Genomic DNA, 22,704 nt, shown 5'->3' on the forward strand with positions numbered 1-22,704 from the left:
CAGTGAAGTCACCTGTAGCACCGGCTCTGGCTCTCACAGCAGAATGAACGTTAGATAGGGAAACTGAGGCCCAGAGCAGGACGTGTCTTTTCCAAGGTCACAGAATGAAACAGAGGCAGACAGAAGTGGAACTCAGGGCTCAGTTCTGTGCTCCTGTAGCCCCAGGGAGGGGCTCCTAATACCTCCTCATCCCCACCGTCGCCCATGCCCTGGAACAGACACTGTTCCAAAAACGTACATGAAAGAAAGACGAACACCGTGATTCGTGAGTCACGATGCGCGCCACGAACAACATGACGCTCCGCGAACGAAGCCGGTCGCCAAGGCCACGTGCTCCGTATGGTTTCATTTATGCGAAACGTCCAGAGGAGAAGACACATCCACTCAGGGTATGCCTGTAGCTCTGGGGCCTGGGGAAAGGGTAATGAGGAGTGACTGCTGGGGGAATATCGGGTTTCTTTCGGGGACAATCTAAAAGGAGGGGGCGCCAAGGTGGCTCAGCCGGTTCAGGGTCTGACTCTTGATCTCAGCTCCTACCTTGATCCCAGGGCCGCGAGTTCAAGCCTCGTGTTGGGCTCCACACTGGGCCAGGAGCCTATTGTAAATAAATGAATGAATGAATGCCAGGCTCTGTTGTAGACTGGGGGGGGGGGGGGGGGCTGGGAGGGGAGGACCGCAAGGGTCCCCAAGGTCTGACCCTCCCACCCTTCCTCACTCCAGGCCTCTGTTTGCCATCTGTCAAAAGGGCTCCATCAGTGGTTTTCAAACCGCGTTTCAAGGCACCCCGGGGGCCAAGAAGAGATTTCCACCGCCCTGGAGAAAGGATGCCACTGAGGTTCCCCTGGGAACCCACCCACGTCCTGCCTCCCCTTTAGGCCTGGCCCAACCTACAGGATGCGGCTGCCAAATGTAGGTGAGGAAGAGGAAGGCGTGGGGGGTGGTGAGCAGGAATTCGCATCCTGGGGACCAGGAGATGGAAACTCCAGGTGCCTGTGGACTAGCTTCCGGCTCCAGCCTAGGGAAGAAGACTTAGCCACTGCCTCTTGGGACGCAGCTGCCTGGCTCAGAGCCCGGAGCCCTTCCCAGACGTGGTGCCAGCACTCCCTCTTCCCTTCTGGGAAGGGAGACTCTCTGGAGCCTCCTGCTCGGGGCCCCAGGTCTGCACTAGCCAAGGCTCCGGCCACCGAATCCCAGACACTTTGGAAGGTGAAGCTGGGCCCCGGGCAGGGTGCTGGGGACCCTGGCCCTGGGGAGTTCACAAAGCCCCCATTATGCTTGCCCAAGTCTTAACGCCAGCAGCCCGAGAGCCCCCTGAGGACGAGGCCGATAAGATCAGGCAGGAGCACATTCAAATGGTCACTGCGGCATGGTGGGGCCTGTGGCCAAGCGGAGTACCCTTGCGCCATCCAAAGGGCTGTGAGCCGCCTCTTGCCAGACTTGAATTTTCCAAAGCCGGGGTTTCACCGTGAACACTCCAGATTTTGGAAAACTCGGGGGGAGCAAAACGCATCCAGGAGCAGGGTACAGGCAGCCCGCGGGCTACCAGTTAGCAAAACGTCCCGGATACAATGACCGTCTTCCGGGCAAGAAACCTGGGGCTGGGAGAGAAGCAGCAAGTCGCGAGGCCCCCCACGTGGCACGTGGTGGCGTCCAGACCCAAAGCCGCCGCAGATGCGAGGAAGGACGCTCTCGTTAAGCCCTTCCCTTGCTTTTCTAAATAAATAAATTACACTTCCGCCCGCGGTCTCCTTAAAGAAGCCGTGGGACGCCACACACCTCAGCCATGGGAAAGGGTGAGGAAGCCCTGTGTGTGTCGATGTGGGTCGCTCTCCAAGGTGCGGACGTGTGCTGAAGGTGTAGAGAAAAAAGGAAATCTATATTTGAGTGTTTCTGCCTAGGCCATCTCTGGGACAATCCTCCAGAAACGGACTGAAGAGGTGGGGGGGGGGACGTTTCACTCCACACTCTTTGATGTATCTTGATTGTGAGCCTGTTACCAAGTATATAGGGGTTTTGTTTGTTTTAATTGTCCCTTCTTTCCCCCCTTTGTGTCATTCTCTGAGCCTGGGAACGAGGGGGGATTTGCAGGTGCCTGGGAGCTAGAGAGGGTGCGGGAGGGGAGATGCCCCAGGTGAGGCCTACTGTGTGCCAGGCCCCTGGGCGCATGAGCCACTCAGTCCTCACAACAACTTTGCGAGGTGAGGCAGTTATAACCGCGTTTTGCAGATGAGGAAACTGAGTCACACAACTAGGAAGTAGGGAAGCTGGCTCAGAGCACCGGGGCCAGGTCTCAGGGTGTCCTTGCTCCTCCTCCACATCTGCCCCTTTCTCAGTGGAAGATCCAAGCCCGGGGTCTGTCACCACCCGACCCAGGCCCCAGGCCAAAGGCACTTTCTCCATGTTCTTCCCAAGAGCTGGTGGGGCAGTTCCGGGGCCCCCCATCCACATCCTCCCGCTCCCATCCATCCAGCTGGGCTCAGAGCAGCTGCTGGCTTACTTCCGGGAATGGCTCAACCCCAGGGCCAAAGACCACCTGGGTTCCAGCTAGAATCATTTCCACCCCTGAACCTCTGGTCCAGCTGGGGGCTGCACAGCCCCCAGTAGAGCCTGTGCCTGGGGATCCCCCGGTAAGTCCTGCCCAAGGTGGGATTTGCAGTAGGCCTCAAGAATTCACAGCGTCCGTCCCCTTACACAGCACACAGCATCACCAGGAGGAGATTAGTGCCCCGTTGATCCCTCTGATAAGGAAACCAGAGAGGTTAGGCCATTAGCCTAAAGTCACACAGCAAATGAGGACGTTGGGCCAGTCACATCCCAGTGGGGCCTTGGCTTCGTCCGCTGTAGAAGAGGACAGAATGACACCTCCGAGGCTGTGATGGAGAAGCATTGAGGGACCCGATGTGAACACAGGGAGGGAGAAGATACTCTTCCCTGCTGAGAGTGAGGGGCTCCCAGGGAGGGAGCTGGCGCTCAGAAGATGCCCCAGCACAGCCTGCGGGTCAGCAAGGACTTCCCCAAGGAGGGGGTGTATGCAAGGCCCTAGGGCAGTGCAGCTAATCCAGGAAGCGCCCTTCTGCAGGGTGGGCGTCAGCACTCTGAATGCTAAGGGGTATGGCCAGGCCAGGCCAGGGAGCCCACCGGGGGCCTGGGAGAGGGGCTTTCTGGGTGGAAGAGAAGGCGGCGTTCCTCAAGATGGAGAATGAGGTCAGGGCTCGGCCGACGCCAGCAGGTGATTCCTCCTGGCTAGTTCCTGCCCTGCCCAGGGGGAAGAGCCCACCCCCAGGCCTTCCCTGCCACCAGCCAGTGGTCAGGCCTGCGCTGCCCGATGCCCCCTGTGCTGACTCATGTCCGTCCGGCTGGCCCTGGCTGGAGCGAGGGGGCGGACCCCACTCCATGCTTGACCTTATCAGGCCTTGCTCGAGTCCAGCCGCCTGGACATGGGCAGGGCCTCGGCACCTCCCCACCCCCTCCCTGCCCTGGCTGATCAGGGCCTGCAGGAGCTCATGGGAGCCCTCGGCCAGGACAGGCAAGGAGGACGGTGGCCCGAGAAGGGAGGAGGGCAAGAGCCTGGCCAGGGTGCCCTGTGGGGCTGCCCGGCGGCCCCCTGCCCGCTGGGACAGAGCTGGGCATGGGCTATTTTTAGTTCTCAAATGAGGAATAGTGACATGTAGCAGCTGCTACAAGGAGGATTTTCACGGCAGCAACCTGCCCCCGGAAGCAACGCACGCGCACGCATGCACGACGCACGCATGCACGGACGCACCCATGCACACCGTGTGCACCCGCACGCATGCACGGACACACCCATGCACACGGCGTGCGTGCGCACGCATGCACGGACACACCCACGCACACGGCACTCGTGCAAATACATGAGTGTGTGCAAATGACCATGCACACCCACAGAGGCGGGTACACAGGTATGCAGCCATGCACTCGCACAGGGACATGCCCACGTTTACCTACAGACACGCACACAAGCATTCACGTGCACACAGATACGCACACACGCACATCGCACGGGACTGCCAAAACACTGAAGGCTGTACTGTACCCAGGACCCACCCAAGTGCACACCCAGGCTGTATTCAACTGCAGAAGCCCCCCCGCAGCCCCCACAGGTGTGCACACATACTTTGGACACTTCAACCACTTGCTGGCCGGTCTACTGATGCCCTCGAGGAACTCCCAGACTGGGAGCTATAAACAGGCCGTGACTACACAGCGGGACCCACATTGTGGTGGGGCTTGTAGGGGGCTATAGCTGCACAGAGGGGGCCCCGGTCCCATCTCCTCTGCTTTCTCCTACCCCAGGGGACAGAAACCCACAGAGGGCTTGGGACAGGTTACTCAAGGCTCCCCCTGAGTGAGACCCCAGCACAGATGTCCTTTCCAGGATCCTCTCCCAATGCCTTCCAGTCATCTGATTCCGGGTTTGGGAATATCCAACACTATAAAATCCAAAAGCCTATTTCCATGCTTCTCTCCTTCTCAAGAGTCTACATATTTTTTTTAAGAGAGAGAGAGCAAGTGTGAGTGGGGAGGAGCAGAGAGAAAGGGAAACAGAGGCTCTAAAGCAGGCTCTGCACTGACAGCAGTGAGCCCGACGCGGGGCTCGAACTCACGAACCGTGAGATCATGACCTGAGCTGAAGTCGGATGCTCAACCAACTGAGCTGCCCAGGTGCCCGAATAGTCTACATTTCTAATACATGTTGACTCGATCTGATGAAACCAATCAAACTGTAAACGAGCTTACCTTTTGACCCAGTAACTCTCCTAAGGCAACTTCTACGCTCTGGGAACCACCCAGCAGGTGCCAAAGGGACAGGGCAAAGACGTTCGTCGTGGCATTGTGTCTGATGGAGAAAAGCTGGAAACGACCTCATGTCCATCAGCGAGGGCTCGTCGAATGAAGGATGGCAGAGTCACACGTGGACTAGTGGAAAGGATGAAGTCAGCTGTAGAGAGAGAATCTGGACCCTCTCCTGATACGCGCATGGATGGGTGGGTGAGAGCCATTCACGAATGTTCTGCGGAGCGTGAACCCCTTTGAGTTTTCAAAGCACAATCTTGGGGCGCCTGGGTGGCTCAGTCAGTTGAGTGCCTGACTTCAGCCCAGGTCATGATCTCACAGTTTGTGAGTTCGAGCCCCGCGTCGGGCTCTGTGCTGACAGCTTGGAGCCTGGAGCCTGCTTCCGATTCTGTGCCTCATTTTCTCTCTCTGCCCCTCCCCCACTCCTGCTCGGTCTCCCTCCCTCCCTCCCTCCCTCTCTCTCTCTCAAAAATAAACATTTAAAAATAATTTTTAAAGCATAATCCCTGTATAAGATTCTGACATGTGTGGAGAGCGGAGAGAAGCTCCAGGGGGACGGACAACAGACAGGGGAGGGCCCTGGGACCCGGGTATGTATCTTGCAGCTGCCGAAACAGATCATCACAAACTGGGTGGCCTAAAACAACAGACAAATATTTATTCTCTTTGTCCTGGAGGCCAGAAGTCTGAAATCAAGGTGTCACCAAGGCCACACTCCCTCCAAAGGCTCCAAGGGATAATCCTTGCTGCCTCTTCCAGCTTCTGGTGGCTCTGGGCGGTGTGATTTGTGGCTGGTCCCCCCCTGGTCTCTGCCTCTGTCTCAAGTGACCCCTTTGCCCCTGTGTCTCTATTTTCAACTATTCCTCTCCTTTCTCGTGTAAAGACACTCTTGGTGGATTTAGGACCCACCGAGTCCCACTATGATCTTAATTTGAAATCCTTTTTCTAATTACATCTGCAGAAAACTTCATTCCAAACAAGGTCACCTTCTGAGGTTCTGGGTGGACATGAATTGGGGTGGGGGGGGGAACTCTATTTAACCCTGACAGGGTGGGAAGGCAAATATATGTCTTCCTTTTTTTTTTTCTTTTTTTAATGTTTATTTGTTTTCAGAGAGAGAGTGCGAGCGGGGGAGGGGCAGAGAGGGAGGAAGACACAGAATCTGAAACAGGCTCCAGGCTCTGAGCTGTCAGCACAGAGCCCGACATGGGGCTCGAACCCACAAGCCGTGAGATCGTGACCTGAGCCGAAGCCGGACGCTCAACCGACGAAGCCACCAAGGCCCCCTGAATATATGCCCTCCTATGATGAGAGTGTGTTTATGGATTTCTGTATTATCTGTGTTGTTTCCTTTTAATTTTCAAAAATTCTAAAACCCCAGATGACCGCAAGTATTCAGAGACCCCCTGCCTCCCCAGAGTCAGTGTCTCAGGCTGTCTGGGAGGCCAGGCCCCTCAGACATGAGGTAAAAATGGTCACCACGGGCAAGGCTGGAGATTCTCCTACGCGGCCTGGTAGACCCGGCTGGAAGTGACCTGGGGTCCTAAGAGCTCTAGATAATGTGCCTTCGCGAGGTCCATGGAGAGAGGGCCTGCTGACATTCACAGCCCAGCACCTCCTGAGGGGGTGGTGAGGTGCACGCCCTGGGGCGTGGTGGGGACAGGGGGAAGGGGGGGCAGTGGGAAGGGGGATCTTCATGGCGCCAATGGCCCACTCACCCATTAGAGGTCCCCCCAAGGTCCTGGGCATTCGCTGAGGCCGTATTGTTTTATAGATGGGGAAACTGAGGCTGAGAGAGAAGAAAGGATTTGGCCAAAGTCACTCCCTGAGTTAGGAGTCCTGTGCCCTGTCCTACTGCTTCTCGGCAAGAACCCTGCCCCCAAGTCTCCTCCACACCCACCAGCTGCCCCCAGTGTTTCCACTAGAGAATCCTTCAGCTCGGTTCACCCTGGGAGGCAGGCAGGACAGGCAGGCAGATGAGGGAAACCGAGGCTCGGGCTGGCGAAGGGGTAGAGGGGTCAGAACCCACACTGGTTCAGATGGTCCTCGGAGCCTTGCGGCGAGGACGCAAAGATTCGGGCCGCTCCCGGTGTGCCCTGTGGAATTCAAACAGACCTCATGGAAGCGAGGCTAGGAGGAGGCCCCAGCAGCCCTCCTCGCCCTGTCCGGCCTCTTGGGCTCTGTCATCCTTCCTCTGGCGGCTCTCGCTCTGCCTGTCGCCCCGTCCCCTGCCAGCCGAGGGCCGTGCTGTGACCAGGGCCCAGGACAGAGCAGGGTTTGACCCCAGTGGTGACAGTGCTGCCCCCGTCTGCATCTGAGTCTCGTGACCCTCACCCATGTGTCTCTCTGGGCACGCTGGTGGCTGGGGAATGGGGCGCCGGGGAGAGGGCGCCCTGGTCACCGGCACCAGGTGCACTCAAGCAAGCCCCCGTGGGTCTTGGTAATTAATTAATCATCAGGCCGCTTAACGATTAACAACAGCAGAATGTTGGGGGAAAGACTTAACCCGTGATGGGGGCGCAGATGAGGGGTCCGCCATTTCCCTGGCGGCCCCTGGACCCCGTGACACAGGTGGGGGGTGCGAACCCTCAGCTCCCCCTGCCTCGGCCCCTCCCAGCCTCCCCTGGTCTCTAAGGCGGGGCAGGGGGCGAACTCACAGCGTAGGGCTGGGGGGTGTAAGATGGGGCAAGAAGGTTCCTCCAAAAACGAAAATCCCAGGCTTGGGTCAGATCTCGGTCCACAGGCACTTACCCGGGCAGCGTGACCTTAGGTGAGTGACCCCCCCACACTGGGCCTCGGCCTCCCTAACTGAGGGTACTTACCGACAGGTGGCTCGAGGATCCTCTAAGGTCATGTCTGCCAAGTGGATGCCATGAGCCCGGCACTTGGTGTCTTCCTCCAAGGACCTGACATCCCCAAGTCTTTGCATTGTAGCCGCCCCCACCCGCCGCCAACGCGTCAGAGTCACTCTCTTCTGGAAGTTAACAGTCAAGTTCAAGTTTGATTCCAACCCGGGGGGGAAGGGAAAGTGGCCCTTTCTCCAGGCCCAGGTGGGAAGGTGAGTCAGTTTCCTCACCTGGGCTGATTCACACCTGCGTTGGGGGCAGGGCAGGGAAGAAACAGACAGGGACGCTTTCCTCCCTTCACTCTGGGACGGCTACATCCACAGCCCCAAGCTGGCCAGTTCTAGCAGGCCCAAGCTGGAATGGGGGGCTTCGATGCACCCACCCCCGGAGGGGGTGATGTTGTCCCTGAGGCCCAGAGAGGGGCAGAGAGGCCCCCTAATTCGCACAGCAGAGGTAATATCACAGCCTGCTTTCCCCCACCGCCCCCCTGCACTGTTAGGTAACAGGGCCCTGCCCTGCCCACCAGCCCCACCGCCCACTCTCCTCCCTCCAAAGGTGCCCAAGGGGTCAGCGAGTGAGTTGTGGTGACTCAGGAGTGGGAAAGGCCCATGAAGTCATCCAGTGGCCACCTCGGGAGTTCACGAGGCTGTCTGGACCCTGGGCTCACCGGCCGGTCGGGGAGTTCCCCGGGGAGGGGCTGTCTGCTCTCCTGGCCGCACCGACAGAGAAGGCCCGCCGACAGATGCCGACAGATGGAGACGGTCCGGCACCCTCCCCGCCCCCCACTCTCCCTGCCCCGACCGCAGGCCTTGGCAGAGCGGTCCCCTGGCCCACCCGGCCTCCTTTCCCCACACCTCTGCCACGGGAAGCAGTGGAGGAGTGCCTCTAACAAGCCACTGGCCCAGGGCCCGGGGCCTGGCCAGAGTGAGTTAGGGAACGGAACTGATCACTTTTATTACTTGGCGGGCCTTCTACCTGAGCATCGTAAGCTTTTAATGCTTCGACTGTCAGAAAAGCTGAAAATCAAGTGTGGCCCAGGACCGAAGGCCCCAGGCACCAGAGTCACAGAGACCTGGGTTCAGAATCTGATACTCTCCGGCCAGAAGGCTTAGAGTCACTCACAGCGCCTCTCCGGGCCTCAGTTTTCTCATCTGTAAGATGGGGATCACGGAAGCCACCTGGCCGCTGGCCCAGTGGCTAGGATAAAATGAGCGCCCGCGGCAGCGCCCTGGCAGGAAGCAGATATGAGGGGCTTTCGAAGAAACAACCTTGCACAAAGGCCGCTCTGAGCTGGACAGCTGAGCTGGGCAGAGACACAGTGGAGTTGCTGGGAGCGTCCCCAGAGCTCCTGAGGGAAAAGCCAGTGAGAGGACAGGCAGGGAGGGAGGCCACACACACAGGAGCTCCAGCATCCCTGGCTGGACCAAGGAGGAGAGCAGGGGAGAAATACCCCTCCTCGCTTGTTCCCCCCCTCCCCTCTTCCGGTGCCTCCCATTGGCTGAACCCCCAAGTGCCGCTGAGAGGGAAGCCCGAAAACCCTCCGGGCGGGGCGGCCGATGGACAGGATGAGAAGGGCAGAGAAAGGACCTGGGGCCAGCAAGGAGAAAATGATGCAAATAATAATGAAAATGCCTTCATCCGGCAAACGCTTACTGAGCATAGCCAAGGCCAGGCTATGTTCTGGGCCAAGGGACCGGGCGGTTGGCGAGACCAGACCAAGTCCCCACCCCGTGGAAGGAGAGTGGGGCAGAGTAAGGGAGGTGATCGGGCCACTAGAGATGTTGTCACCCAAGGAAGTCCCTACGGGGCCACCAGAGACCATTTACACAGATGGGGACGCTGAGGCCTCGACGGAGGCAGGGACCTGCCCAAGGCCACCCGGCAAAGCCAGCGGCTTGGGGAAGCTCCGTGCGCCCGCCCCCATCATTCTTCCAAGACCCGGGAGGTTGCTCAGGCTTGCAGGGACCCAGGAATTCCTAATCTGCCACTGCCTCCCTCGGCCATCCCGGGCTCTGAACCACGTGCGGCAGGGTGGGCGCGAGGCCACGGTGGTGGGGGGGGCGGGGGGGTCAGGCCACGAGGGAAGCGATGCGCTCCCATTCCCAGACAGGCCAGCACATTCCTGCTGGGGTGCCACTGTGCCACCCACACCGCCCCACCCGGCTCCCCCCTGCACACAGTGCCCATTGTCTGCCCCAGACACTTTGAGCTGCCGCTGCCCCCGGCCTCCGACACCGCCCCACACCCTCCTATCGCCAGGTGGGGCTCCACGAGCCAGAGCGCCCCGTCCCAGTCCCCAGCCCCAAAGCGCTGCCATGCCAGTTATCTTGGAGCCGAGCAGTGATCAGAGAGGGAAGGCGACCTGCCCCAAGTCACACAGGCCAAACTCCAAATCCCTGGACACCACCCCCACCGTAAGAACTCCTCTTCCGCACCCCTATACCCAGGGAGCCACTGGACATCCCAGCTCGCGCCCCCTGGGCCAGACCCCTGCCCGGGTGTGAATATCCCCATTTTACAGTCCAGGAAGCCAACGCAGGAAGGAAGGAGCCTGCCAAGGCCACCCAGGGAGGAGCAACTGAGATGAGGCCAGGCCATGAGTCCCAGCCCACGCTCTCCACCTCCTGCAGGGAACAGCCCGGCACAGAGCAGGCCTGGTGGGCGGCACGGGGAGAACACCCAGGGGCAACGTGGCGTCCAAACAAATCCCCGCAGCGAGGGTGTGTTCCTGGCCCACAAAGGCAGGGCCGGCTGTCAAAGTCTGTTCGCTCATCCGGGTACTCAGGCCGAGGTCCGGGCGAGGCCGCTGGGAGCTGGGATGCAGGGCGAGCGTGTTCCAGAGAGACCCGCGGACGCAGATGGGGTAGATAAGGGCTCTGATGGCAAAACAAAAAAACAAAAACAAACAAAACAACCCAGGGCTACGCTATCCCGAAAGAGCAACCCCTCAGCGTGTCAACTTTCGATACCGACCCCTAAAACGACAGCTTCCAAACCCCGTTTTCTGGTTTCTGTTTCTCACGAGTGCTCACAGCGACCTCTTCTAACCCACAACAGTACATATCCGTCTATGTGTCCTTATTTCTCTCCTGAGAGCATTGGGACGTGCCGTCCCTCCCTGGGACACCGAGCAAGAGCCTCGTGGCTCCTTCCCTCGCTTGCTCCGGGGCTCACCTCCCTGGCCTTATCCTTTTACTTCCTTTCCTACCTCTTCCTGCGCTCCGATCTACAACATATTTGCCTGTTTTTCTTGCTTACCGGCTGCCCCCCACGCCGCCCCTGTAGACTGGAATGCGCATGGCCGTTGGGATCTTTGTCCCCCGCCGTGGAAAGTAGACGAATCAAGACTGATGATTAGATTTTTTGAGATCTCAACATACCCGTAAGATTGGCTCCCAGATGGAGACCCAGATCATTTCTGGACCCAGAAGCTCCCTTCTTCTCCTTCGGGGCCAGTACCCACCCACCCCACCTCCAAGGGGAACCACCCTCCTGTTCCGCCCCTTCTTGACCCTCGCGTATACGGAGTCACAACACAAGCTCCTTTGCGAGACGTAGGTAGACTTTTGCTCCCGACGCGAGATTCGTCCATGTTGCTGTGGGCCGCCAGGGACACCCGTGGGTTTTTAGTTTAAGAAACTGGGTGAACAGTGGCGCCATTTCCAGGGCTGGAGAGGCTGGGGAGGAGCAGTTAGGGGGGATCCAGTGTTTTCTTTGGGGCCATGGAAGAGGCAGCCGGCACAGGACTGGGGTGGTCACGAAAGGCAACATTAGCTTGTTGGTGCCATTAAAGCTGGAGAGTAGGGGGATGTTTGAATTGCCCGTGTTACTGACGGAATCATCTCTCACTGCCTCAGAGTCAGGGCCACCTTGCGCTGGGTCAGGCCTCCCACCTGCTCTCCACTGGGGGGCCCCTGGAGGACCTTGTTTGGAAACTGACCCGTATTTCAGGAGAGGAGTTGAGGCCCAGCACGAGAGAGTAACGTGTCCAAGGTCACACAGCTGGTTAGGCTTGAGCCACAAATCCTTCCTCTGCCGAGGAGGCCCCTGCCCGGCCCTCCACCTGGACCAGATTGGCTTGGAGAGACCCGGCTCAATCCAAATGAGGGTCTAGACCATGGTGAGGGTCCAGGTTGGCTGGGGGGGTGAGCAGAGCGCCAGGGTGATCCGTGAAGCCTCCCCGTGGGAAGCAGATCTGGCACCAGGCCAGACGAGCCCGGGGCAGGGTAACCCCCACCTGAAGTCACCGTCTCCCCAGCAGTGACATCACTGCTCTGGGCTGCACAGCTGGAGGACCAGGCAAGCTGAAGCGGGGCCAGGTAGGCAGCTGGAAGAGCGTCACCCACCCTGGGGCAACCCCCATCAGCGGCCAAAGCCCCCTGGCAGATGGCAGGCCCCCGTGTGCCTTGAAAACCAGAGCGAGAGGCCATTGGGATGGGGAAGGTGCCCATTACCGCTGGTCCCAGTGCCGCATTTTGCAAGGGAAACTGAGGCCCAGAGAGGGCAGCACCTCGCCCAAGGTTACGCAGCAAGTGAAGAACAAATCCTGGGAGGAACCCAGCACGGCGCTCCGCCCTCTGACTGTGCTCCCTGGGACGCTGTGCCCAGCCAAGGGCCATGGTCCCGGGTACCCGGTTGGATGAGGGCCGGAGGGGAGGCCCGAGCAGTGGAAGAGGGCTATGCTTGGGAGAGACACCCAGAGCCTGCAAGGCCGGGTGGCCCATGCCCCCAGAGGCTCACAGGAGCCCAATGCAGATGGCCTCTGTGTTTATCAGCTGTCCTTGCACGGAATAGAAGCCCCGTGTGGGTGATATTTGTCTCTGCCCCACTCGTGGCTGTGTCCCCCGCACCTCACGGGATGCCTGCCACCTAGTAGGTGCTCAGGAAACATCTGAACCAGTGAACAAATCTATATAAGGGCAGAGGACGACTTAACAACTGCCGTCATTGGCGCACATGATGGGACTGCAGGCAAGGTCGGAGGATGTGGTCACAACTCACCCACATCCCGCCTCTCCGCCCCCCTGCCTGTCCCACCTTGGGTGTCTGTAGGCCGGGACTGCCTCCCAGCCCCCCACTCAGTCCTGACTTCCAGTATGTTCCCTGCCCCTTCCCACAGCTCCTCCTTCCCCAGGGGCTTGTTGGGAGCAAGCGGGAGGAATTCCTGGCCCCTAGTCAGGGGAGGCGCCCCGGCAGGCGGGAGGCAGTGCGCACACGCCAGGGACGGCTCCGAATTCCAGCTCCCACGAGCCTGCTGGGAGCGTGCCAAAGCGGGGCCGGGGAGGGGTGGGGAGCCCCTTCCCAGAAGCCAGGAGGGCACAGGGGAGCCCGGGGAAGGGCTGGGAGTGGGGGGTGAGGAAGTGGACCGTCAGAGTGGACACAGGCGGTCGGGGCCCCGAGGGCAGATAGCTCACCTCCTCCAGTGTCCAGATGGGAAGACTGAGGCCCCCTGGTGTCAGGCTCTGAGATCCTGACTCTTCGCAGCCCAAAGATCTGGGACTGACGGCCGTTGTTGTTGGGGTGCAAGCTGGGGGTGGGGGTGGGGGGGTCAGTCTGTGACCAGACACCATACATCCAGGGAAGAAGAGGGGTGTCTGAGGGGCTGGTTAACATGAGACCGGCAGGGAGAGGTGGGGGGTATCTTAGGCTGCCCCTGACCTTGGTGGGACCCGAAAGCCCCGCCCTCCTTAGCTGCGTAGAGTCTCCCCTCATGCAGTGAGGGGCTGCCCTAGGTGGGCTCGGCACTCTAGGCACCTGTGAGGTCAGTGGGTGACAGGAGGAGGGCCCAGGGAGGGAAGGAGGTAGCCGAGCTTGTGGAAGGCCGTCAGCCTGACCTCCCCTGGGTCCCCCTCCCGTCCCATCCCCTCCCGGTCCTGGGTCAAGGCCAGGTGCCATGAGCTCAGGCAGCGGCCCCTGCCCAGCTGTCAGCACCGGAGCTGCCGCCAACGCCCACATGGGTGCACCTGGCCCGCCACTGTGCCACCCGTCACCACCCCCCTGCCCAGTCCCTCCTCCCGCACCCCCACCCCTGTGGCACCCTCGACCCACAGCGCCGTGTTGGAACTGCAGACACCTGGATCCAGACGTCCAGAAGCACAAAACCTTTGAACTAGAACATTCTAGCACCACAGGTTCTCACAACCAGAGAAGTCCAGGGCCATCGAGTAGTGGAACATTTTCCATTCCAGGCCCAAGGCTCTGAAAACCAAATCATTTCAGGCCCAAGACTCTTATAACCCAATAATTTCAGAAATGCAGCATCTTGCAACCGAAGATCAGAACCGCGGAACTGGATTTACGGGATGCTGGGAGCAAGGGTCCTTTGTAGCCGAAAATTCCCGAGTAAAAATCCCATTGCCCCAGAGGTCACGAGCCCGTGTTCTTCCTACCACCCGGACTGAACAGACATCCAGGAGCAGAACGAGCCAGGCCTTGGTGGGGGTCATTCCGCACGGCCCCCGCCTTGGGCCCGTGTCTCCGGGCGAATGGCCAAAGTGGGAAAGGAGAAGGGAAGAGAAAAGGTGCTTCTGAGCAAACAGAAGAGGCTGAGGGCCTCTCCTCCGGGCCCTGGGCAGGTACCTTTGCCAAGAGAGAAGGAGAAGAGAAAGAAAGTCGCTGGTGCCACAAGTCTGGGCGGCGGGTATGTGGCCATGGGGGGGGGGGGGAACGGTGGTGGCGGTGACAGGATCTACCCCCTCCCCGCCTGCAAGAGCTTGGAATTTTCTCCTAGCAGGAAGGGCCCACCCTCCTAGGAATGGAAAACAATCCCTGGCATCTGGCCCCTGAGGCGTGCAAGGTCTTTGACAATCAAGCATTATAATCCTCCCTGCCTCAGCCAGCGCAGAGGGGAAACCGAGGCAGGTGGGGTCTCCGTCTAAATCAAGAACCTGAATCGCCCCCCTCCCCGCCCCCGGCGGATTCCAAGGGTCCTCATCTCTGATGGAGGAATGTCAGAGCCCAGAGAGCCACAGGGGAGGGGCCTGGGTCAGCGCTGGGAGGGCAGATGGGAGCGGAGACCAGAGAGGGAAGTGGTTTGCCCAAAGTCACCCAGGACGCTGCAGCATACTTTCTTATTGCCTCCACAAAGGCTCACTTCCAGGGCCTCCTCCTCCAGGAAGGCTTTCTAGATCGCGCTCCCCTCGGCCCCTTTGCCCCTTAGGACGTTACCATTTCACACAGAGCAGTGTGCCCTAACTGCTGTGTTCTTACAGGTTTTGTTTTCTAAGTATTTTTGCGAGAAAGTGTCTCATCTTTCCAGCCTATGCTATGGTGGTATCCCTCTATCAGCCTGGAACCAGAAGCCTTGGGTTGAAGCTTCCACGCCCCTGCTCAGACACCTGCCGTGGCTCCCCCATACCCAGACACGTGCAGGCAGGCACTTCAGGGACGGGGGTCCTTGGTCCTACTGGGCATAGGTCTCGCCGAGTTCCTGGCAGGCCGTCTGGCTCCCTCCCTGCCCTGCTCCCTCCTCCCCTGGACAAAGCAACCTCATCCCCCAGGCCTCCGCTGAGACCACCTGCCGGGTGCAGGTGCCTCCTGGGGCAGCCTTGGACTTTCCTCTGCGGCCCTCACTTCTCAGCCGGTGGTGGCCTCCACCCCGGGGGGCCTGCTCCCCGCGGCTGGCCTGGGTCTCACGGGCCAGATCTGAGACCAGTTCCGAGGTCCTCACGGCTGGCCTCAGCCCCTCACGTGCTCTTGCCCTTCAAATCCTGCAACAATAAGGAGGTGGGGTTTTGTCCGATCCTCCCCACTTTGCAGATTCCGAAACTGCGGCACAGTGTGACTACATTGCTTCCTCGAGGTCACACGGTTCATCAGTTGGCAGAGCTGGGACCGGGGACCCTGAAAGTCAGGCTCCAGAGGCCACACGCTCTTCCATCAGGTCACACCACCCAGGGAGGGGGAGGACAGAGCACTGAGCGCCACAGGGCCCTGCCAGGGAGTCTTGGGGAGCCAGGACCAGGGACTGCTGAGCCCGATGCCTCCTCGCTCAAGCCCCCGAGACCCTGAGGGGGCAAGTCCCCTATTTCAGGACTCTCACGGACACAGTGCACAGACACACACACACACACACACACACACACACAGCAGCACACGCACGGCGCACGCACGCACGCTCGTATGCACACATACACATGCACCGAGGCGCATGCACGCCCCTGGAACTAGCTGCAGGAAGCCCTCAGCTGCCCAAGCCTTTTTCACTTCAGCTTTTCCTAAATTTGCCTTGAGGAAGTTGTGGCCGCCCCGGAGCTCTCCCCTCTCCCTCACGCGCTCCAGACCACATCCCTTCCCTCCCCGGCGCCTCTGGGACCTGGAGAACAGGGGAGAGACCGTCAACGTGATGAGGAAGGCCGTTGCACACGAGGTGGCAAGTGAGAGCGCCCTGGAGAAGAGAAGGGGTGGGCACAGTGGGGCGTGAGGAGAGCAGGCGGGGAGCGGGTTGCCGATATCGCTAGGGGGTCAGGTCAGGAGGGGCCTCGCTGTGGAAGGGGCATCTCCGAAGGCTTCTAGAGGAGGAGCATTCCAGGCTGAGGGGAGAGCCAGTGCAAAGGCCCTGAGGCAGCAGCACGCCTGCCAGGAGAGAGGAACGGAGAGGCCCAGAGGAGTGCAGGGAGTGAGGGACGTGAGGTCAGGGACCGGGCACCTTGGTGACTTGGGCTGGTGCTCTGCACTCGATGGGAGCTGTGCAGGGTTCGTAAATACGGTCACGTGGCGCAGCCAGCGCCCCATCCACGGCACAGAACCCTTCTTCTAAAATGGAGACTCTGCCCCGAAGGCTGCAGTTGGACTTGGGCTTTAACGGGATCATTCTGGCTGCTGAGTGGAGAATAGGTATGAGCCTCCAGAAGGGAAGCAGGGAAGCCAGACAGAGGGCAAGAGAGGGTGGGGCGCCGTCCCAGAGGCAGGACCCCCGGCTTCCACCGCGTCTGGGCCACGCTGACCGTCCAGGTGACCCAGAGAAGACCCGTCCGCTCATTCTTAAATTCGTGTGTTTATTCGTGCCTTCGGTCAACTAGGTATTCAAGAGAGATTTGTTGTGTTGAACACCTCCAAGCGCTCAGCACTTGGGGGCGCAGAGGGCACAAGAAGAACAGAACAGACACAGAGGCAGCCCCTGACGCAAGGAGGTGGCCATGAGGCTGGGAAGTTGGACATGGAGCCCAAAGCAGCAGGAACACTAATGCTGAGGGAGAAACTGAGGCAGCAGGAAGAGCTGACATTAGAGCACTCTGATATGGGGGGGGGGGGAGGGGGGCGGGGGGCAGGGGTTGTCTGGGGAGGCTTCCAGGAGGAGGTGACACTGGAGCCCGGAGGGCAAGGTGGTGTTGCCCTCTGCAGAAAATAGGGAAAGGATTCTCCGCAGGGGAACAGCCTACACAGAAACCCTCTGCTTCTACGAAAGGCTTCCTTCCTGTTCCCTCCTCCAGGTAAAGGAGCCCAGGGGGGCCTGGGGGTCAAGCCCAAGTTCCTCTTCTGTGTCCTGTAGATGCCAGGAGTTGATGAGCCGATGCACGGCGAGTGCCACGCGTGGTGCCTGGCACACAGTGTGCAAATGGACCACGGGCCAACTCCCCACCCCCACCCTCCCCATCCTGGTCTGGAGAACCGGGGCTCCCTGCGGTGAGGTACAGAGGAGGGTCTCAGGGAAGACCTCCCCCAACCCACCTCCAAGTCCCTCCCCAACCTGCTTCCTGCTGTGCCTCAAATTTCTCTATTAACAAGCTCATTCCTTTGAATTGCGCTTTCCCACCCTTCTCGAACCATCCATTCCATTCAGGTGAGCCGGCATGACTCGGCCTTCACGGCTCGGCTCAAGCCTCCCTCTTGCAGCAAGGCTTCCCTGATTGCTGCAGCCCATGGAGTCTCCCTCCTCGCTCTGCATTGGCCTCCGGCTCTCAGAGGCCCAGCCCCGGAGCTGAAAGGGCGCGCTTCCGCTTAGCGCCTCTCAGGCCCCTGGGCCTTTGGATTGCTTCCAGGTTTCTGCTATTGATCAGGATTTGAAAGACAAAAGCGAAGCTGTGAACTCCCGAAATTCAGAGCCTCATGCAGACCAGCTCACGCCCGAGAGCCAACCCAAACAGCTGTGGGCTGCTTTGGCCCTTGGGCTGGCATTTGCCACTTCTGGCCTGGTGGGGCTCGGGTGCCGGACGAGGACAAGGACGAGGCAGGGCCACGTGCTGGCTGCGGGAGCCTGGCGGGGTCCGCTGCCCTCTCTGAGCCCTGGTTTGACTGGGAAATGGAAGTGATTGTGCCTTTTCCACGGGCCCGTCCGCCCATTCAGTGTTTACTGATGGGGAGTGGGGGCCAGACGGAGAGCGAGGACTCGGTGACAGCAGCCGCCCGCCGGGGCACATCCTCCACCCGGATCTTCTCTGTGGCCCTCCCAGGGCTGTCACAGCGCTGGGGAGAAACAGCCGGTCTCCAGCCCTGGCCAGCTCTCTCCCACGTACCGCGCGGGGCCACCGCGGCACAGCCGGGAGGCCTGGGCCAGACGACGCTGGTGGCCACACATGGCCACATGGTCAAGACACAGCAGCCCGTGAGGACCTGCTGGGCAGACTGGGGCCAAATGAGGGGGAGGAGTCTTGGATGCCGCCCCAAGGTGCCCGACACAGGGCGCTTAATAAATATTTTCGACGTCTGAATAAGTGGACATGGGCAACGCGGAGCCACGGAAAGCTTTGGAGTGGGGGAGGGCCTGCCCTTGCGTAAATGTCAATGCACAGTGACTTAGATGGTGCTGGTCCCGGGGAGGCAGGGCAAAGTGGCAGGCACAATGCCAGCTCGCTGTGCTTGTCATACCGGAGCCCACCATCCACCCCTGCTCTGTGCCCCAGGGCGCTGACCTCTGCTGCCACCTCTGGGGACGACCTCAGCCAGTCGGGTTCAGCCAGCAGGTGGCCAGCAGGGGGGGCGTGGCGTGTCCGCGAACACTTCACCACCGGCCCTCCGGAAGAAAGGCCCCGATGTGTAGCGTTTGTGGATTTCCCCCGACGTGAATCCTCCTGGGCGGGTGGAGACAGACTCCCAGATGAATGAGTGACGCCGCGTGTCCTGGTGAGCCTCGGTGTTGTCGTGCCAGTGTGGTCACGGCCCCCGGCCGTCGTGGAGATGTGTGGTTGTGTCAGTGTGGGGGGGTGTCCGTGGTTCAAACGGGGGTGACGATAGACCTCCCGTCGAGGGGAGGTTTTTGAGCGGCACGGGGCACATCCTTGACCGGCCCGGCGCCGGTGCCTGGGGAGTCTTCCGACGGTGACCATGGCCTGGGTCCCTGTGTTGTGCCCCAGGTTCTGAGGAAGGGCCGGCCACGGGAAGGGTGGTGCATGCTGGGAGCCATCGGGGACGAGGTGGTGGCCAGCGAGGATGGGGAAGTGGCGAGCGGGCTATCTTTAGCATCTCCTCTCAGAGCCCTTTTCCTCCGCCTGCTGCGGGGGCTCAGGAGGCAGCGAGCGGGGACGGCCACTTCTCCATAGTCCTATGAAGCCTGGTAGCCTGAGGCCAGCCGTGGGGCCAGGGCCCCCACCTGTCTGCAGCGGCCCTGTGGGAGGCATCCCCCCCCCCACCACGCCCCGCGCCCATCTGTCCCGGCCCGTGGTGTGAGTCTGTGAGGGGCAGGGGACAGAGGGACGTTGGTGCTGTGGGCGCTGCTGGGAAACGCTGTCCCTCCCCTTCCTCACCAGCAGCCCCCAGGCACCTACATGGTGAGGGCAGCGCGGTGCAGGGGTTAGCGCTTACCTTCTGGAGCCTGGATTTGAATCCCTGCTCAGCACTCCAGAGAGTCCCACGCGAGGGGCCGCTAGGCAGCTTGCGTTTTCTCATTGCGAAAACAGGGGTGGTAACAGGGGCACCAGCTCCCGGACCCACGGGGCTGTCGTGACCGCTCAGGGAGACAGCAGAGGAGATGCCCCCCAGAGCATAGTCCAGCGCTGTGACCGCCGAGGACTCTCTTGAGTCTCTCTGGGACCCCCATTTTCCCATCTGTCAAATGGGACTAATGGTTGTAAGGGTCAGAGTAACTCCGAAACGGTCTAGCACAAGCCTTAGCACACAGTAGGTGCTCACAAATGAGTACTGTACTCCTCCTTCTCCTTCTAAGCCACGCTGCTTTTGCAGGCCCCTCGTAGCAGAGGGTCGAGGCGAAGAGATGCCAGGCCTCAAATCCCAGCCCTCCCAGTTATCCGCCGTGTGCCCTTGGGCAAGCTGCTCATTCTCTCTGAGCCTCAGTTTCTCCTCTGCAAAATGGGGTAGTAACAGAAGCTGGGTCAATTGGTGCTCCTGGAGACTGAGTCTATACGCGTAAAGTACTGAGCACAGTGCCTGAGAGGAGGTGAGGTATTCAGGCTATTACCACCTGCCCACCAGGCAGTGCCCCCTGGAGGCAAAGCCAGCGTGAGCGCGGCTCCTCGCGAGCCAGGGGCTGCTGGGCCTGGACCCTGGGCAGCGCTGTGCGGGCCAGTCGAGGGGGCCGACAGATGAGCTATGGTAAGGATTCTGCATCGTAACAGTTCTGATCTGCTACGAGGCCCTGGAAGGTTCCTGGAGGCCGCCTCCCTCGCTGTCACTTTCCAGGCTCCCCCGGAGTTTGAGTCAGGCCCCTCTCCCCCCAGCAGTCCAGCCCCAGCCCGGGCTTCTGAGCCTGCTGCTGAAAGGGCAGGGGAGAGCCACCCGGTTTCCTGGGAGCAGGCCGGGAGTCTGGCCCCGGGGAGGGGACGTGATGCTGGAGAGGTTGGCAAGCCTCGAGTACCAGCCTATGCGGCGCGACACCGCACAGAGGGCGGGCGGGGAGCTCAGACAAGTAGCTGCGCGCTGAGAGCAGATGGGGGGAGGGCGAGGCACAGGGCTGGGGCCCCCGGGGCTGGGGTCGGGAGGGCCAGCGGGCCAGGCAGCACGGCAGCCCTTGCTGGCAAGGCCGTCCGTGAGGATCTGGGGAGGAGGCGGAATACTTTGGGGGTGAGCCCAGGAGGTGCAGCCAACGACTCACCCCTCCACCCCCCAAGGCCATCCCCAGGTGAGCTCAGCGAAGTCACTAGCTCTGTCGTGCCTTTTAAGGCAATGGTGGCTCCGGCCACCTCCCTGTTCCCACTTGCTCAGAAATTCCCAGCAGGTATTTTTTTTTTTTTTTTTTTCAGGAGGAATGGAATGAGACTCCTTGTTCTGTCACCACAGGATTCCGGCGAGGCCTGTCTGAGGGTTCTGGTGACAGGAAGAGCACAGCGACAGGCACTCAGGAGCACCCTCAGTGACATGCAGGCAGACTGCGGGAGACAAAGACAGCTGTCCCACCCACCACAGGCTCACACAAGTGCCAGGAGACCAGTGCTGGGGCACCCGACACGCAAGCACGGGCGGGTCCCCAGACGCAGGGAACGTTTACTGAGCACCTACTATATGCCAGGTCCTAGCCAGGTAGGCAGCGGGGATCCAGTCCCACCTTCACAGACCTGCCTCCCTCCGGAGTTCAGATTTGAGCATGGAAGCCTCGCCCACCTCAGGGACTTTGCACCTGCTGTGCTGTTGGGGGTGTTCTGTCCGTGGAGCTCGCGAAGGCTGGATCCTTCGCGCCCTGTCTCAGAGCCTCCTCCCCACACCCGTGTAGCCCAGTGGCCTGTTTTGTTCACTCCTAAAACCGTCTTGTTTACTTGTGTCTACGGTCTGCGCACCCACCAGATCAGCTTGAGCAGGGACTTTCAGTTCCCCACTGCTCCCCCAGGGCCTGGAGGTTCTCTGGATTGGAGTGAAGCTGACCCCACACGTGTGGCCGGCCCTTCCCGCTGCCCCCTGCCCCAGAGACCCTTATTATTCACCCTAAAAGCCCCAGCTTGTTCCGTGCACCCACTGGGACACTCTTTGCCATTTGGTCCCGCTAACAACCGCTGAGATCGTGAGTCACCAGCAGATGAGGTGGGGGCTTGGAAATGCTCTGGGATGTGCTCAAGGTCACTCACTGGCCAGGGCCAGGACAGGAACAAAGAGAATGGGGACATGAGGGTATGGTCAACAGCCAAGGGCTCACTCAGCCCCTGTCGAGTAAGCCTGCCCCCGCAAAGGGCTTTCTGTGCCCGTGTCATGTGTTTGGGGACACAGAAGGGTAAGGCGACAGCATGTCACCTGGAGATGTATGCAAGGTGCTGGATGCTTGTGCGCATGTCCTCGGGCTAGGAGCACACAGGATACTTTTCTGCCCTTAGATGCTGAGCCTTTGTTCTCTAGACCCACATCCGGTCATCCTGGCCATTCCGAGTGGGCAGAGCCCTGGGGACAGGGGAACAAGGCCCAGCCAGGACATCTCAGACCAGCAAAACCTTCCCTACCTGGGCTGGGTGGGCAGCCGGGCCCCAGGGCTGGCCTAAGGGTGGTGGGGAGGCCCGAAGGCTACAAGGCCAAGGGAAAGAGGGGGTGGGTGGTCCTGCCCAGCTCACCATCCTCTCCAGAACCTGACTGGGTTGGGAGATTGACTCTGCCCGACGGGACTAGAGGCCTTGGACCAGGTCCTCACCCCTTCCGGCTGTGGGCTTGACTCCCAAGACTGGGGCACCCTGGTCAGGAAGCCCTGGTAGACAGAGGACACAGTCTTGGGATGAGCCCTGGGGCCCTCCTGCAGGGCCTCAAGGGGCCGGTTCAGCAGGGTGCTGCCCACTCCCCCCCCTGGCGGTTCTGGCCAGAAGTGCAGCTCCAGAACCAGGATCCTGAGGACCCACGGCGGGCGGTGCTGCGGCAGCTGTCTTCTCCAATCAGCCAGCGGCTTCGAGGCCATGCCCCTGGGGTTCACAACGGGCTCCAGAGTTGCCAGGCAGAGGACATGATGGGAGGGCCCTGTGCTTAGAGCTCTTCTCGGCCTCATCCACTCATGCGGGCATCATGCTAACCAAGAACCAGAGGGACAACTTGGGCCCCCTCTAATTTACCTGGCCCTGGACACACCCATGGACTGCCAGCTGTGCCAGAACTCACAGGCTTGAAGTCACGGGGGTCGGAAATCAGAGATTAGAGCAGCCACACCACTGCCCACCACTGTGGGGATCCCAAGCCTGGAGGACAG

At 60.4% G+C, this 22,704-nt stretch overlaps 1 long non-coding RNA gene across 3 annotated transcripts; it reads right to left on the reverse strand.

Annotated features, from left to right (window-relative positions):
- Positions 1–725: 725 nt before the first annotated feature.
- Positions 726–8,160, reverse strand: LOC128316505 (uncharacterized). Of its 3 annotated transcripts, none has more exons than XR_008300531.1 (4): positions 7,638–8,160; positions 6,534–6,911; positions 4,759–4,938; positions 726–1,848 (listed from the first exon to the last, which is right to left on the reverse strand). It is a non-coding gene; the product is annotated as an uncharacterized LOC128316505 (long non-coding RNA). The 3 variants fall into 3 exon arrangements; XR_008300532.1 differs by having other exon boundaries at positions 6,534–6,604; positions 6,763–8,160; XR_008300530.1 differs by having other exon boundaries at positions 6,534–8,160.
- Between the last annotated feature and the right edge of the window lie 14,544 nt (positions 8,161–22,704).

The sequence above is a fragment of the Acinonyx jubatus genome, chromosome B4 (assembly GCF_027475565.1).
Source record: "Acinonyx jubatus isolate Ajub_Pintada_27869175 chromosome B4, VMU_Ajub_asm_v1.0, whole genome shotgun sequence".
Classification (NCBI taxonomy): domain Eukaryota; kingdom Metazoa; phylum Chordata; class Mammalia; order Carnivora; family Felidae; genus Acinonyx; species Acinonyx jubatus.